This window comes from Passer domesticus, chromosome 6 (assembly GCF_036417665.1).
Source record: "Passer domesticus isolate bPasDom1 chromosome 6, bPasDom1.hap1, whole genome shotgun sequence".
Lineage (NCBI taxonomy): Eukaryota > Metazoa > Chordata > Aves > Passeriformes > Passeridae > Passer > Passer domesticus.
The window spans coordinates 65,883,417-65,897,613 of record NC_087479.1 but is presented as its reverse complement, the minus strand read 5'-3'; positions in this window follow the sequence as shown (position 1 = coordinate 65,897,613).

Below are 14,197 nucleotides of genomic sequence, written 5' to 3'. Positions count from 1 at the left end.
GTTCCCTTTTGGGGCTCCTTTCATCTAGGAGGTATCCTCAACCGTGAGGAATTTCAGCAGGAAGCAGCCGCCAACTGCGTGCCAAAGGGCACTGGGCACGAACGATGCCCTTTCCCCAGAGAAACAAAAGTCACCAGGCCAGGTTCCTGATGTCAGTTTGCAGGAGGCACTTGGCACTGTCAAACCAGCCACAGTTGCCTGTGGGAGCACCCTGCATCTGGGAGGTATCCTCAACCGTGAGGAATTTCAGCAGGCAGCCGGCCATTGCGGGCCACCGGGCACTGTACACGATCTATGGCCTTTCCCCAGAGAAACAAAAGTCACCAGGCCAGGTTCCTGATGTCAGTTTGCCGGAGGCACTTGGCACTGTCAAACCAGCCACAGTTGCCTGTGTGGGCACATTGCATCCGGGACGTATCCTGATCGGTTCGGAATTTCAGCATGCAGCCGGCCACTCCGGGCCACCGGGCACTGGACATCATCTATGGCCTTTCCCCAGAGAAACAAAAGTCACTAGGCCCGGTTCCTGATGTCAATTTGCAGGAGGCACTTGGCACTGTCAAACAAATCGCAGGTGCCTGTGGGAGCACACTGCATCTGGGAGGTATCCTGATCCGTGTGGAATTTCAGCAGGCAGCCGGCCACTCCGGGCCAGATGGCCCCGGACAAGAATGATGGCCTTTTCCCAGAGAAACAAAAGTCACCAGGCCAGGTTCCTGATGTCAGTTTGCAGGAGGCACTTGGCACTGTCAAACCAGCCACAGTTGCCTGCGCGTGCACCTTGCATCTGGGCGGTATCCTCATACTTGCGGAATTTCAGCAGGCAGCCGGCCACTCTGGGCCACCCGGACCTGGACATGAACCATGGCCTTTCCCAAGAGAAACAAAAGTCACCAGGCCAGGTTCCTGATGTCAGTTTGCAGGAGGCACTTGGCACTGTCAAACCAGCCACAGTTGCCTGTGGGGGCACCTTCCATCTTGGAGGTATCCTGATCCGTGCGAAATTTTAGCAGGCAGCCGGCCACTCTGGGCCACCGAGTCCTGGAGAGGAACGATTGCCTTTCCCCAGAGAAACAAATGTCACTAGGCTCGGTTCCTGATGTCAATTTGCAGGAGGCACTGGGCACTGTCAAACCAATTGCAGGGGCTTCTGGGGTCACCTTGAATTTGGGTGGCATCCTGATCCGTTCGGAATTTCAGTAGGCAGCCGGCCACTCCGGTCCAACTGGTCCAGGATATGAACCATGGCCTTTCCCCAGAGAAACAAAAATCACCAGGCCAGGTTCCTGATGTCAGTTTGCAGGAGGCACTTGGCACTCTCAAACAAGCCACAGTTTCCTCTGGGGGCACCTTGCGTCTGGGAGGTATCCTCAACCGTGAGGAATTTCAGAAGGCAGCCCGCCACTCCGGGCCACCGGGCACTGGACAAGAATGATGGCCTTTCCCCTGAGAAACAAAAGTCACCAGGCCAGGTTCCTGATGTCAATTTGCAGGAGGCACTTGGCACTGTCATACCAGCCACAGGTGCCTGTTGGAGCACCTTGCATTTGGGCGGCATCCTGATCCGTTCGGAATTTCAGCAGGCAGCCGGCCACTCCGGTCCAACTGGTCCAGGATATGAACCATGGCCTTTCCCCAGAGAAACAAAAGTCACCAGGCCAGGTTCCTGATGTCAGTTTGCAGGTGGCACTTGGCACTCTCAAACCAGCCACAGTTTCCTCTGGGGGCGCCTTGCGTCTGGCAGGTATCCTCTACCGTGAGGAATTTCAGAAGGCAGCCAGCCACTCCTGGCCACCGGGCACTGGACAAGAATGATGGCCTTTCCCCAGAGAAACAAATGTCACCAGGCCAGGTTCCTGATGTCAGTTTGCAGGAGGCACTTGGCACTCTCAAACCAGCCACAGTTGCCTGCGGTGGTTCTTTCGGTCTGGGAGGTATCCTGATCCGTGTGGAATTTCAGCAGGTAGCCGGCCACTCCTGGCACCGTGCACTGTACACGATCTATGGCATTTCCCCAGAGAAACAAAAGCCACCAGGCCAGGTTCCTGATGTCAGTTTGCAGGAGGCACTTGGCACTGTCAAACCAGCCACAGTTGCCTAGTGGGGGCACCCTGCATCTGGGAGGTATCCTGATCCGTGCTGAATTTTAGCAGGCAGCCGGCCACTCCGGTCCACTGGGCACTGGACAAGAATGATGGCCCTTTCCCAGAGAAACAAAAGTCACCAGGCCAGGTTCCAGATGTCAGTTTGCAGGAGGCACTAGGCACTGTCAAACCAGCCACAGTTGCCTGTGGTGGTACTTTTGGTCTGGGAGGTATCCTGATCCATGCGGAATTTCAGCAGGCAGCCGGCCATTGCGGGCCACCAGGCCCTGGACATGAACCATGGCCTTTCCCCAGAGAAACAAAACTCGCCAGGCCAGGTTCCTGATGTCAGTTTGCAGGAGGCACTAGGCACTGTCAAACCAGCCACAGTTCCCTTTTGGGTCTCCTTTCATCTTGGAGGTATCCTCAACCTTGAGGAATTTCAGCAAGCAGCCGCCAACTGCGTGCCAAAGGGCAGTGGGCACGAACGATGGCCTTTCCTAGGAGAAGAAAAACTCACCAGGCCAGGTTCCTGATGTCAGTTTGCAGGAGGCACTTGGCACTGTCAAACCAACCGCAGGTGCCTGTGGGGGCACCTTGCATCTGGGCGGCATCCTGATCCGTTCGGAATTTCAGCAGGCAGCCGGCCACTCCGGTCCAACTGGTCCAGGATATGAACCATGGCCTTTCCCCAGAGAAACAAAAGTCACCAGGCCAGGTTCCTGATGTCAGTTTGCAGGAGGCACTTGGCACTGTCAAACCAGCCACAGTTCCTTGTGGGAGCACCCTGCATCTGGGAGGTATCCTGATCCGTTCGGAATTTCAGCAGGCAGCCGGCCACTCTGGGCCAGCGGGCCCCGGACAAGAATGATGGCCCTTTCCCAGAGAAACAAAAGTCACCAGGCCAGGTTCCTGATGTCAGTTTGCAGGAGGCACTTGGCACTCTCAAACCAGCCACAGTTGCCTGCGGTGGTACTTTCGGTCTGGGAGGTATCGTGATCCGTGTGGAATTTCAGCAGGCAGCCGGCCACTCCGGGCCAGCGGGCCCCGGACAAGAATGATGGCCCTTTCCCAGAGAAACAAAAGTCACCAGGCCAGGTTCCTGATGTCAGTTTGCAGGAGGCACTTGGCACTGTCAAACCAGCCACAGTTTCCTGTTGGGGCTCCTTGTGTCTGGGGCGTATCCTCAACCGTGACGAATTTCACCAGGCAGTCAAGCCCCTCCGGGCCACAGGGGCCCGGACGAGAATGATGGCCTTTCCCCAGAGAAACAAAAGTCACCAGGCCAGGTTCCTGATGTCAGTTTGCAGGAGGCACTTGGCACTGTCAAACCAGCCGCAGTTGCCTGTGGGGGCACCTTGCATATGGGCGGTCCTGATCCGTGCGGAATTTCAGCAGGCAGAAGGCCACTACGGGCTACCGGGCCCTGGACACGAACGATGGGCGTTCCCCAGAGAAACAAAAGTCACCAGGCCAGGTTCCTCATGTCAGTTTGCAGGAGGCACTTGGCACTGTCAAACCAGCCACAGTTGCTTGTGGTGATACTTTCGGTCTGGGAGGTATCCTGATCCGTGCGGAATTTCAGCAGGCAGCCGGCCACTCCGGGCCACTGGGCACTGTACACGATCTATGGCCTTTCCCCAGAGAAACAAAAGTCACCAGGCCAGGTTCCTGATGTCAGTTTGCCGGAGGCACTTGGCACTGTCAAACCAGCCACAGTTGCCTGCGCGTGCACCTTGCATCTGGGCGGTATCCTCATACTTGCGGAATTTCAGCAGGCAGCCGGCCACTCTGGGCCACCCGGACCTGGACATGAACCATGGCCTTTCCCAAGAGAAACAAAAGTCACCAGGCCAGGTTCCTGATGTCAGTTTGCAGGAGGCACTTGGCACTGTCAAACCAGCCACAGTTGCCTGTGGGGGCACCTTCCATCTTGGAGGTATCCTGATCCGTGCGAAATTTTAGCAGGCAGCCGGCCACTCTGGGCCACCGAGTCCTGGAGAGGAACGATTGCCTTTCCCCAGAGAAACAAATGTCACTAGGCTCGCTTCCTGATGTCAATTTGCAGGAGGCACTGGGCACTGTCAAACCAATTGCAGGGGCTTCTGGGGTCACCTTGAATTTGGGTGGCATCCTGATCCGTTCGGAATTTCAGTAGGCAGCCGGCCACTCCGGTCCAACTGGTCCAGGATATGAACCATGGCCTTTCCCCAGAGAAACAAAAATCACCAGGCCAGGTTCCTGATGTCAGTTTGCAGGAGGCACTTGGCACTCTCAAACAAGCCACAGTTTCCTCTGGGGGCACCTTGCGTCTGGGAGGTATCCTCAACCGTGAGGAATTTCAGAAGGCAGCCCGCCACTCCGGGCCACCGGGCACTGGACAAGAATGATGGCCTTTCCCCTGAGAAACAAAAGTCACCAGGCCAGGTTCCTGATGTCAGTTTGCAGGAGGCACTTGGCACTCTCAAACCAGCCACAGTTGCCTGCGGTGGTTCTTTCGGTCTGGGAGGTATCCTGATCCGTGTGGAATTTCTGCAGGTAGCCGGCCACTCCTGGCACCGTGCACTGTACACGATCTATGGCATTTCCCCAGAGAAACAAAAGCCACCAGGCCAGGTTCCTGATGTCAGTTTGCAGGAGGCACTTGGCACTGTCAAACCAGCCACAGTTGCCTAGTGGGGGCACCTTGCATCTGGGAGGTATCCTGATCCGTGCTGAATTTTAGCAGGCAGCCGGCCACTCCGGTCCACTGGGCACTGGACAAGAATGATGGCCCTTTCCCAGAGAAACAAAAGTCACCAGGCCAGGTTCCAGATGTCAGTTTGCAGGAGGCACTAGGCACTGTCAAACCAGCCACAGTTGCCTGTGGTGGTACTTTTGGTCTGGGAGGTATCCTGATCCATGCGGAATTTCAGCAGGCAGCCGGCCATTGCGGGCCACCAGGCCCTGGACATGAACCATGGCCTTTCCCCAGAGAAACAAAAGTCCCCAGGCCAGGTTCCTGATGTCAGTTTGCAGGAGGCACTAGGCACTGTCAAACCAGCCACAGTTCCCTTTTGGGTCTCCTTTCATCTTGGAGGTATCCTCAACCTTGAGGAATTTCAGCAAGCAGCCGCCAACTGCGTGCCAAAGGGCAGTGGGCACGAACGATGGCCTTTCCTAGGAGAAGAAAAACTCACCAGGCCAGGTTCCTGATGTCAGTTTGCAGGAGGCACTTGGCACTGTCAAACCAACCGCAGGTGCCTGTGGGGGCACCTTGCATCTGGGCGGCATCCTGATCCGTTCGGAATTTCAGCAGGCAGCCGGCCACTCCGGTCCAACTGGTCCAGGATATGAACCATGGCCTTTCCCCAGAGAAACAAAAGTCACCAGGCCAGGTTCCTGATGTCAGTTTGCAGGAGGCACTTGGCACTGTCAAACCAGCCACAGTTCCTTGTGGGAGCACCCTGCATCTGGGAGGTATCCTGATCCGTTCGGAATTTCAGCAGGCAGCCGGCCACTCTGGGCCAGCGGGCCCCGGACAAGAATGATGGCCCTTTCCCAGAGAAACAAAAGTCACCAGGCCAGGTTCCTGATGTCAGTTTGCAGGAGGCACTTGGCACTGTCAAACCAGCCACAGTTTCCTGTTGGGGCTCCTTGTGTCTGGGGCGTATCCTCAACCGTGACGAATTTCACCAGGCAGTCAAGCCCCTCCGGGCCACAGGGCCCCGGACGAGAATGATGGCCTTTCCCCAGAGAAACAAAAGTCACCAGGCCAGGTTCCTGATGTCAGTTTGCAGGAGGCACTTGGCACTGTCAAACCAGCCACAGTTGCCTGTGGGGGCACCTTGCATATGGGCGGTCCTGATCCGTGCGGAATTTCAGCAGGCAGAAGGCCACTACGGGCTACCGGGCCCTGGACACGAACGATGGGCGTTCCCCAGAGAAACAAAAGTCACCAGGCCAGGTTCCTCATGTCAGTTTGCAGGAGGCACTTGGCACTGTCAAACCAGCCACAGTTGCTTGTGGTGATACTTTCGGTCTGGGAGGTATCCTGATCCGTGCGGAATTTCAGCAGGCAGCCGGCCACTCCGGGCCACTGGGCACTGTACACGATCTATGGCCTTTCCCCAGAGAAACAAAAGTCACCAGGCCAGGTTCCTGATGTCAGTTTGCCGGAGGCACTTGGCACTGTCAAACCAGCCACAGTTGCCTATGTGGGCACATTGCATCCGGGAAGTATCCTGATCGGTTCGGAATTTCAGCATGCAGCCGGCCACTCCGGGCCACCGGGCACTGGACATCATCTATGGCCTTTCCCCAGAGAAACAAAAGTCACTAGGCCCGGTTCCTGATGTCTATTTGCCAGAGGCACTTGGCACTGTCAAACAAATCGCAGGTACCTGTGGGGGCACTTGCATCTGGGAGGTATCCTGATTCGTTCGGAATTTCAGCAGGCAGCCGGCCTCTCTGGTCCAACTGGTCCAGGATATGAACTATGGCCTTTCCCCTGAGAAACGAAAGTCACCAGGCCAGGTTCCTGATGTCAGTTTGCAGGAGGCACTAGGCACTGTCAAACCAGCCACAATTTCCTGTGGGGGCAACTTGCATCTGGGATGTATCCTCATACGTGCGGAATTTCAGCAGGCAGCCAGCCACTGCGGGCCATCTGGCGCTGGACATGAACCCTGGCCTTTCCCCAGAGAAACAAAAGTCACCAGGCCAGGTTCCTGATGTCAGTTTGCAGGAGGCACTTGGCACTGTCAAACCAGCCACAGTTGCCTGTGGGGGCACCTTCCATCTTGGAGGTATCCTGATCCGTGCGAAATTTCAGCAGGCAGCCGGCCACTCTGGGCCACCGAATCCTGGAGAGGAACGATTGCCTTTCCCCAGAGAAACAAATGTCACTAGGCTCGGTTCCTGATGTCAATTTGCAGGAGGCACTGGGCACTGTCAAACCAATTGCAGGGGCTTCTGGGGTCACCTTGAATTTGGGTGGCATCCTGATCCGTTCGGAATTTCAGTAGGCAGCCGGCCACTCCGGTCCAACTGGTCCAGGATATGAACCATGGCCTTTCCCCAGAGAAACAAAAATCACCAGGCCAGGTTCCAGATGTCAGTTTGCAGGAGGCACTTGGCACTCTCAAACAAGCCACAGTTTCCTCTGGGGGCACCTTGCGTCTGGGAGGTATCCTCAACCGTGAGGAATTTCAGAAGGCAGCCCGCCACTCCGGGCCACCGGGCACTGGACAAGAATGATGGCCTTTCCCCTGAGAAACAAAAGTCACCAGGCCAGGTTCCTGATGTCAGTTTGCAGGAGGCACTAGGCACTGTCAAACCAGCCACAGTTGCCTGTGGTGGTATTTTTGGTCTGGGAGGTATCCTGATCCGTGCTGAATTTCTGCAGGCTGCAGGTTACGCCGGGCCACCGGGCCCTGGACAAGAATGATGGCCTTTCCCCAGAGAAAAAAAAGTCACCAGGCCAGGTTCCTGATGTCAATTTGCAGGAGGCACTTGGCACTGTCATACCAGCCACAGGTGCCTGTTGGAGCACCTTGCATTTGGGCGGCATCCTGATCCGTTCGGAATTTCAGCAGACAGCCGGCCACTCCGGTCCAACTGGTCCAGGATATGAACCATGGCCTTTCCCCAGAGAAACAAAAGTCACCAGGCCAGGTTCCTGATGTCAATTTGCAGGAGGCACTTGGCACTGTCATACCAGCCACAGGTGCCTGTTGGAGCACCTTGCATTTGGGCGGCATCCTGATCCGTTCGGAATTTCAGCAGGCAGCCGGCCACTCCGGTCCAACTGGTCCAGGATATGAACCATGGCCTTTCCCCAGAGAAACAAAAGTCACCAGGCCAGGTTCCTGATGTCAGTTTGCAGGAGGCACTTGGCACTCTCAAACCAGCCACAGTTGCCTGCGGTGGTACTTTCGGTCTGGGAGGTATCGTGATCCGTGTGGAATTTCAGCAGGCAGCCGGCCACTCCGGGCCAGCGGGCCCCGGACAAGAATGATGGCCCTTTCCCAGAGAAACAAAAGTCACCAGGCCAGGTTCCTGATGTCAGTTTGCAGGAGGCACTTGGCACTGTCAAACCAGCCACAGTTTCCTGTTGGGGCTCCTTGTGTCTGGGGCGTATCCTCAACCGTGACGAATTTCAGCAGGCAGTCAAGCCCCTCCGGGCCACAGGGCCCCGGACGAGAATGATGGCCTTTCCCCAGAGAAACAAATGTCACCAGGCCAGGTTCCTGATGTCAGTTTGCAGGAGGCACTTGGCACTCTTAAACCAGCCACAGTTTCCACTGGGGGCACCTTGCGTCTGGGAGGTATCCTCAACCGTGCGGAATTTCAGAAGGCAGCCAGCCACTCCGGGCCACCGGGCACTGGACAAGAATGATGGCCTATCCCCAGAGAAACAAAAGTCACCAGGCCAGGTTCCTGATGTCAGTTTGCAGGAGGCACTTGGCACTGTCAAACCAGCCGCAGTTGCCTGTGGGGGCACCTTGCATATGGGCGGTCCTGATCCGTGCGGAATTTCAGCGGGCAGAAGGCCACTACGGGCTTCCGGGCCCTGGACACGAACGATGGGCTTTCCCCAGAGAAACAAAAGTCACCAGGCCAGGTTCCTCATGTCAGTTTGCAGGAGGCACTTGGCACTGTCAAACCAGCCACAGTTGCTTGTGGTGATACTTTCGGTCTGGGAGGTATCCTGATCCGTGCGGAATTTCAGCAGGCAGCCGGCCACTCCGGGCCACCGGGCACTGTACACGATCTATGGCCTTTCCCCAGAGAAACAAAAGTCACCAGGCCAGGTTCCTGATGTCAGTTTGCCGGAGGCACTTGGCACTGTCAAACCAGCCACAGTTGCCTATGTGGGCACATTGCATCCGGGACGTATCCTGATCGGTTCGGAATTTCAGCATGCAGCCGGCCACTCCGGGCCACCGGGCACTGGACATCATCTATGGCCTTTCCCCAGAGAAACAAAAGTCACTAGGCCCGGTTCCTGATGTCTATTTGCCAGAGGCACTTGGCACTGTCAAACAAATCGCAGGTGCCTGTGGGGGCACTTGCATCTGGGAGGTATCCTGATTCGTTCGGAATTTCAGCAGGCAGCCGGCCTCTCTGGTCCAACTGGTCCAGGATATGAACTATGGCCTTTCCCCTGAGAAACGAAAGTCACCAGGCCAGGTTCCTGATGTCAGTTTGCAGGAGGCACTTGGCACTCTCAAACCAGCCAGAGTTTCCTGTGGGGGCTCCTTTCGTCTGGGGCGTATCCTCAACCGTGACGAATTTCAGCAGGAAGCCAGACCCTCCGGGCCACAGGGCCCCGGACGAGAATGATGGCCTTTCCCCAGAGAAACAAAAGTCACCAGGCCAGGTTCCTGATGTCAGTTTGCAGGAGGCAATTGGCACTCTCAAACCAGCCACTGTTGCCTGTGGTGATATTTTCGGTCTGGGAGGTATCCTGATCCGTTCAGAATTTCAGCAGGCGGCCGGACACTAGGGGCCACCCGGCCCTGGAAACGTACAATGGCCTTTCCCCAGAGAAACAAAAGTCACCAGGCCAGGTTCCTCATGTCAGTTTGCAGGAGGCACTTGGCACTCTCAAATCAGCCACAGTTGCCTGCGGTGGTACTTTCGGTCTGGGAGGTATCGTGATCCGTGTGGAATTTCACCAGGCAGCAGGCCACTCCGGGCCACCGGGCACTGTACACGATCTATGGCCTTTCCCCAGAGAAACAAAAGCACCAGGCCAGGTTCCTGATGTCAGTTTGCAGGAGGCACTTGGCACTGTCAAACCAGCCACAGTTGCCTAGTGGGGGCACCTTGCATCTGGGAGGTATCCTGATCCGTGCGGAATTTCAGCAGGCAACCGGCAACTCCGGTCCACTGGGCACTGGACAAGAATGATGGCCCTTTCCAAGAGAAACAAAAGTCACCAGGCCAGGTTCCTGATGTCAGTTTGCAGGAGGCACTAGGCACGGTCAAACCAGCCACAGTTCCCTTTTGGGGCTCCTTTCTTCTTGGAGGTATCCTCAACCGTGAGGAATTTCAGCAAGCAGCCGCCAACTGCTTGCCAAAGGACACTGTACACGATCTATGGCCTTTCCCCAGAGAAACAAAAGTCACCAGGCCAGGTTCCTGATGTCAGTTTGCAGGAGGCACTAGGCACTGTCAAACCAGCCACAATTTCCTGTGGGGGCACCTTGCATCTGGGATGTATCCTCATACGTGCGGAATTTCAGCAGGCAGCCGGCCACTGCGGGCCACCTGGCGCTGGACATGAACCATGGCCTTTCCCCAGAGAAACAAAAGTCACCAGGCCAGGTTCCTGATGTCAGTTTTCAGGACGCACTTGGCACTGTCATACCAGCCACAGTTGCCTGTCGTGGTACTTTCGGTCTGGGAGGTATCCTGATCCATGCGGAATTTCAGCAGGCAGCCGGCCATTGCGGGCCACCTGGCGCTGGACATGAACCATGGCCTTTCCCCAGAGAAACAAAAGTCACCAGGCCAGGTTCCTGATGTCAGTTTGCAGGAGGCACTAGGCACTGTCAAACCAGCCACAGTTCCCTTTTGGGGCTCCTTTCATCTTGGAGGTATCCTCAACCGTGAGGAATTTCAGCAGGAAGCAGCCGCCAACTGCGTGCCAAAGGGCACTGGGCACGAACGATGGCCTTTCCCCAGAGAAACAAAAGTCACCAGGCCAGGTTCCTGATGTCAGTTTGCAGGAGGCACTTGGCACTGTCAAACCAGCCACAGTTGCCTGTGGGAGCACCCTGCATCTGGGAGGTATCCTCAACCGTGAGGAATTTCAGCAGGCAGCCGGCCATTGCGGGCCACCAGGCCCTGGACATGAACCATGGCCGTTCCCCAGAGAAACAAAAGTCACCAGGCCAGGTTCCTGATGTCAGTTTGCAGGAGGCACTAGGCACGGTCAAATCAGCCACAGTTCCCTTTTGGGGCTCCTTTCTTCTTGGAGGTATCCTCAACCTTGAGGAATTTCAGCAAGCAGCCGCCAACTGCGTGCCAAAGGACACTGTACACGATCTATGGCCTTTCCCCAGAGAAACAAAAGTCACCAGGCCAGGTTCCTGATGTCAGTTTGCAGGAGGCACTAGGCACTGTCAAACCAGCCACAATTTCCTGTGGGGGCACCTTGCATCTGGGAGGTATCCTCAACCGTGCGGAATTTCAGCAGGCAGCCGGCCACTGCGGGCCACCTGGCGCTGGACATGAACCATGGCCTTTCCCCAGAGAAACAAAAGTCACCAGGCCAGGTTCCTGATGTCAGTTTGCAGGACGCACTAGGCACTGTCAAAACAGCCACAGTTGCCTGTCGTGGTACTTTCGGTCTGGGAGGTATCCTGATCCATGCGGAATTTCAGCAGGCAGCCGGCCATTGCGGGCCACCAGGCCCTGGACATGAACCATGGCCTTTCCCCAGAGAAACAAAAGTCACCAGGCCAGGTTCCTGATGTCAGTTTGCAGGAGGCACTAGGCACTCTCAAACCAGCCACAGTTCCCTTTTGGGGCTCCTTTCATCTTGGAGGTATCCTCAACCGTGAGGAATTTCAGCAGGAAGCAGCCGCCAACTGCGTGCCAAAGGGCACTGGGCACGAACGATGGCCTTTCCCCAGAGAAACAAAAGTCACCAGGCCAGGTTCCTGATGTCAGTTTGCAGGAGGCACTTGGCACTGTCAAACCAGCCACAGTTGCCTGTGGGAGCACCCTGCATCTGGGAGGTATCCTCAACCGTGAGGAATTTCAGCAGGCAGCCGGCCACTCCGGGCCAGCGGGCCCCGAACAAGAATGATGGCCCTTTCCCAGAGAAACAAAAGTCACCAGGCCAGGTTCCTGATGTCAGTTTGCAGGAGGCACATGGCACTCTCAAACCAGCCACAGTTGCCTGCGGTGTTACTTTCGGTCTCGGAGGTATCGTGATCCGTGTGGAATTTCTGCAGGCAGCCGGCCACTCCGGGCCACTGGGCACTGTACACGATCTATGGCCTTTCCCCAGAGAAACAAAAGTCACCAGGCCAGGTTCCTGATGTCAGTTTGCAGGAGGCACTAGGCACTCTCAAACCAGCCACAGTTGCCTGTGTGGGCACATTGCATCCGGGACGTATCCTGATCGGTTCGGAATTTCAGCATGCAGCCGGCCACTCCGAGCCACCGGGCACTGGACATCATCTATGGCCTTTCCCCAGAGAAACAAAAGTCACCAGGCCAGGTTCCTGATGTCAGTTTGCAGGACGCTCTAGGCACTGTCAAACCAGCCACAGTTGCCTGTCGTGGTACTTTCGGTCTGGGAGGTATCCTGATCCATGCGGAATTTCAGCAGGCAGCCGGCCATTGCGGGCCACCAGGCCCTGGACATGAACCATGGCCTTTCCCCAGAGAAACAAAAGTCACCAGGCCAGGTTCCTGATGTCAGTTTGCAGGAGGCACTAGGCACTCTCAAACCAGCCACAGTTCCCTTTTGGGTCTCCTTTCATCTTGGAGGTATCCTCAACCGTGTGGAATTTCAGCAGGAAGCAGCCGCCAACTGCCTGCCAAAGGGCACTGGGCACGAACGATGGCCTTTCCCCAGAGTAACAAAAGTCACCAGGCCAGGTTCCTGATGTCAGTTTGCAGGAGGCACTTGGCACTCTCAAACCAGCCACAGTTGCCTACGGTGGTACTTTTGGTCTGGGAGGTATCGTGATCCGTGTAGAATTTCAGCAGGCAGCCGGCCACTGCGGGCCACCGGGCACTGTACACGATCTATGGCCTTTCCCCAGAGAAACAAAAGTCACTAGGCCCGGTTCCTGATGTCAGTTTGCAGGAGGCACTTGGCACTCTCAAATCAGCCACAGTTGCCTGCGGTGGTACTTTCGGTCTGGGAGGTATCGTGATCCGTGTGGAATTTCACCAGGCAGCAGGCCACTCCGGGCCACCGGGCACTGTACACGATCTATGGCCTTTCCCCAGAGAAACAAAAGCACCAGGCCAGGTTCCTGATGTCAGTTTGCAGGAGGCACTTGGCACTGTCAAACCAGCCACAGTTGCCTAGTGGGGGCACCTTGCATCTGGGAGGTATCCTGATCCGTGCGGAATTTCAGCAGGCAACCGGCAACTCCGGTCCACTGGGCACTGGACAAGAATGATGGCCCTTTCCAAGAGAAACAAAAGTCACCAGGCCAGGTTCCTGATGTCAGTTTGCAGGAGGCACTAGGCACGGTCAAACCAGCCACAGTTCCCTTTTGGGGCTCCTTTCTTCTTGGAGGTATCCTCAACCGTGAGGAATTTCAGCAAGCAGCCGCCAACTGCTTGCCAAAGGACACTGTACACGATCTATGGCCTTTCCCCAGAGAAACAAAAGTCACCAGGCCAGGTTCCTGATGTCAGTTTGCAGGAGGCACTAGGCACTGTCAAACCAGCCACAATTTCCTGTGGGGGCACCTTGCATCTGGGATGTATCCTCATACGTGCGGAATTTCAGCAGGCAGCCGGCCACTGCGGGCCACCTGGCGCTGGACATGAACCATGGCCTTTCCCCAGAGAAACAAAAGTCACCAGGCCAGGTTCCTGATGTCAGTTTTCAGGACGCACTTGGCACTGTCATACCAGCCACAGTTGCCTGTCGTGGTACTTTCGGTCTGGGAGGTATCCTGATCCATGCGGAATTTCAGCAGGCAGCCGGCCATTGCGGGCCACCTGGCGCTGGACATGAACCATGGCCTTTCCCCAGAGAAACAAAAGTCACCAGGCCAGGTTCCTGATGTCAGTTTGCAGGAGGCACTAGGCACTGTCAAACCAGCCACAGTTCCCTTTTGGGGCTCCTTTCATCTTGGAGGTATCCTCAACCGTGAGGAATTTCAGCAGGAAGCAGCCGCCAACTGCGTGCCAAAGGGCACTGGGCACGAACGATGGCCTTTCCCCAGAGAAACAAAAGTCACCAGGCCAGGTTCCTGATGTCAGTTTGCAGGAGGCACTTGGCACTGTCAAACCAGCCACAGTTGCCTGTGGGAGCACCCTGCATCTGGGAGGTATCCTCAACCGTGAGGAATTTCAGCAGGCAGCCGGCCATTGCGGGCCACCAGGCCCTGGACATGAACCATGGCCGTTCCCCAGAGAAACAAAAG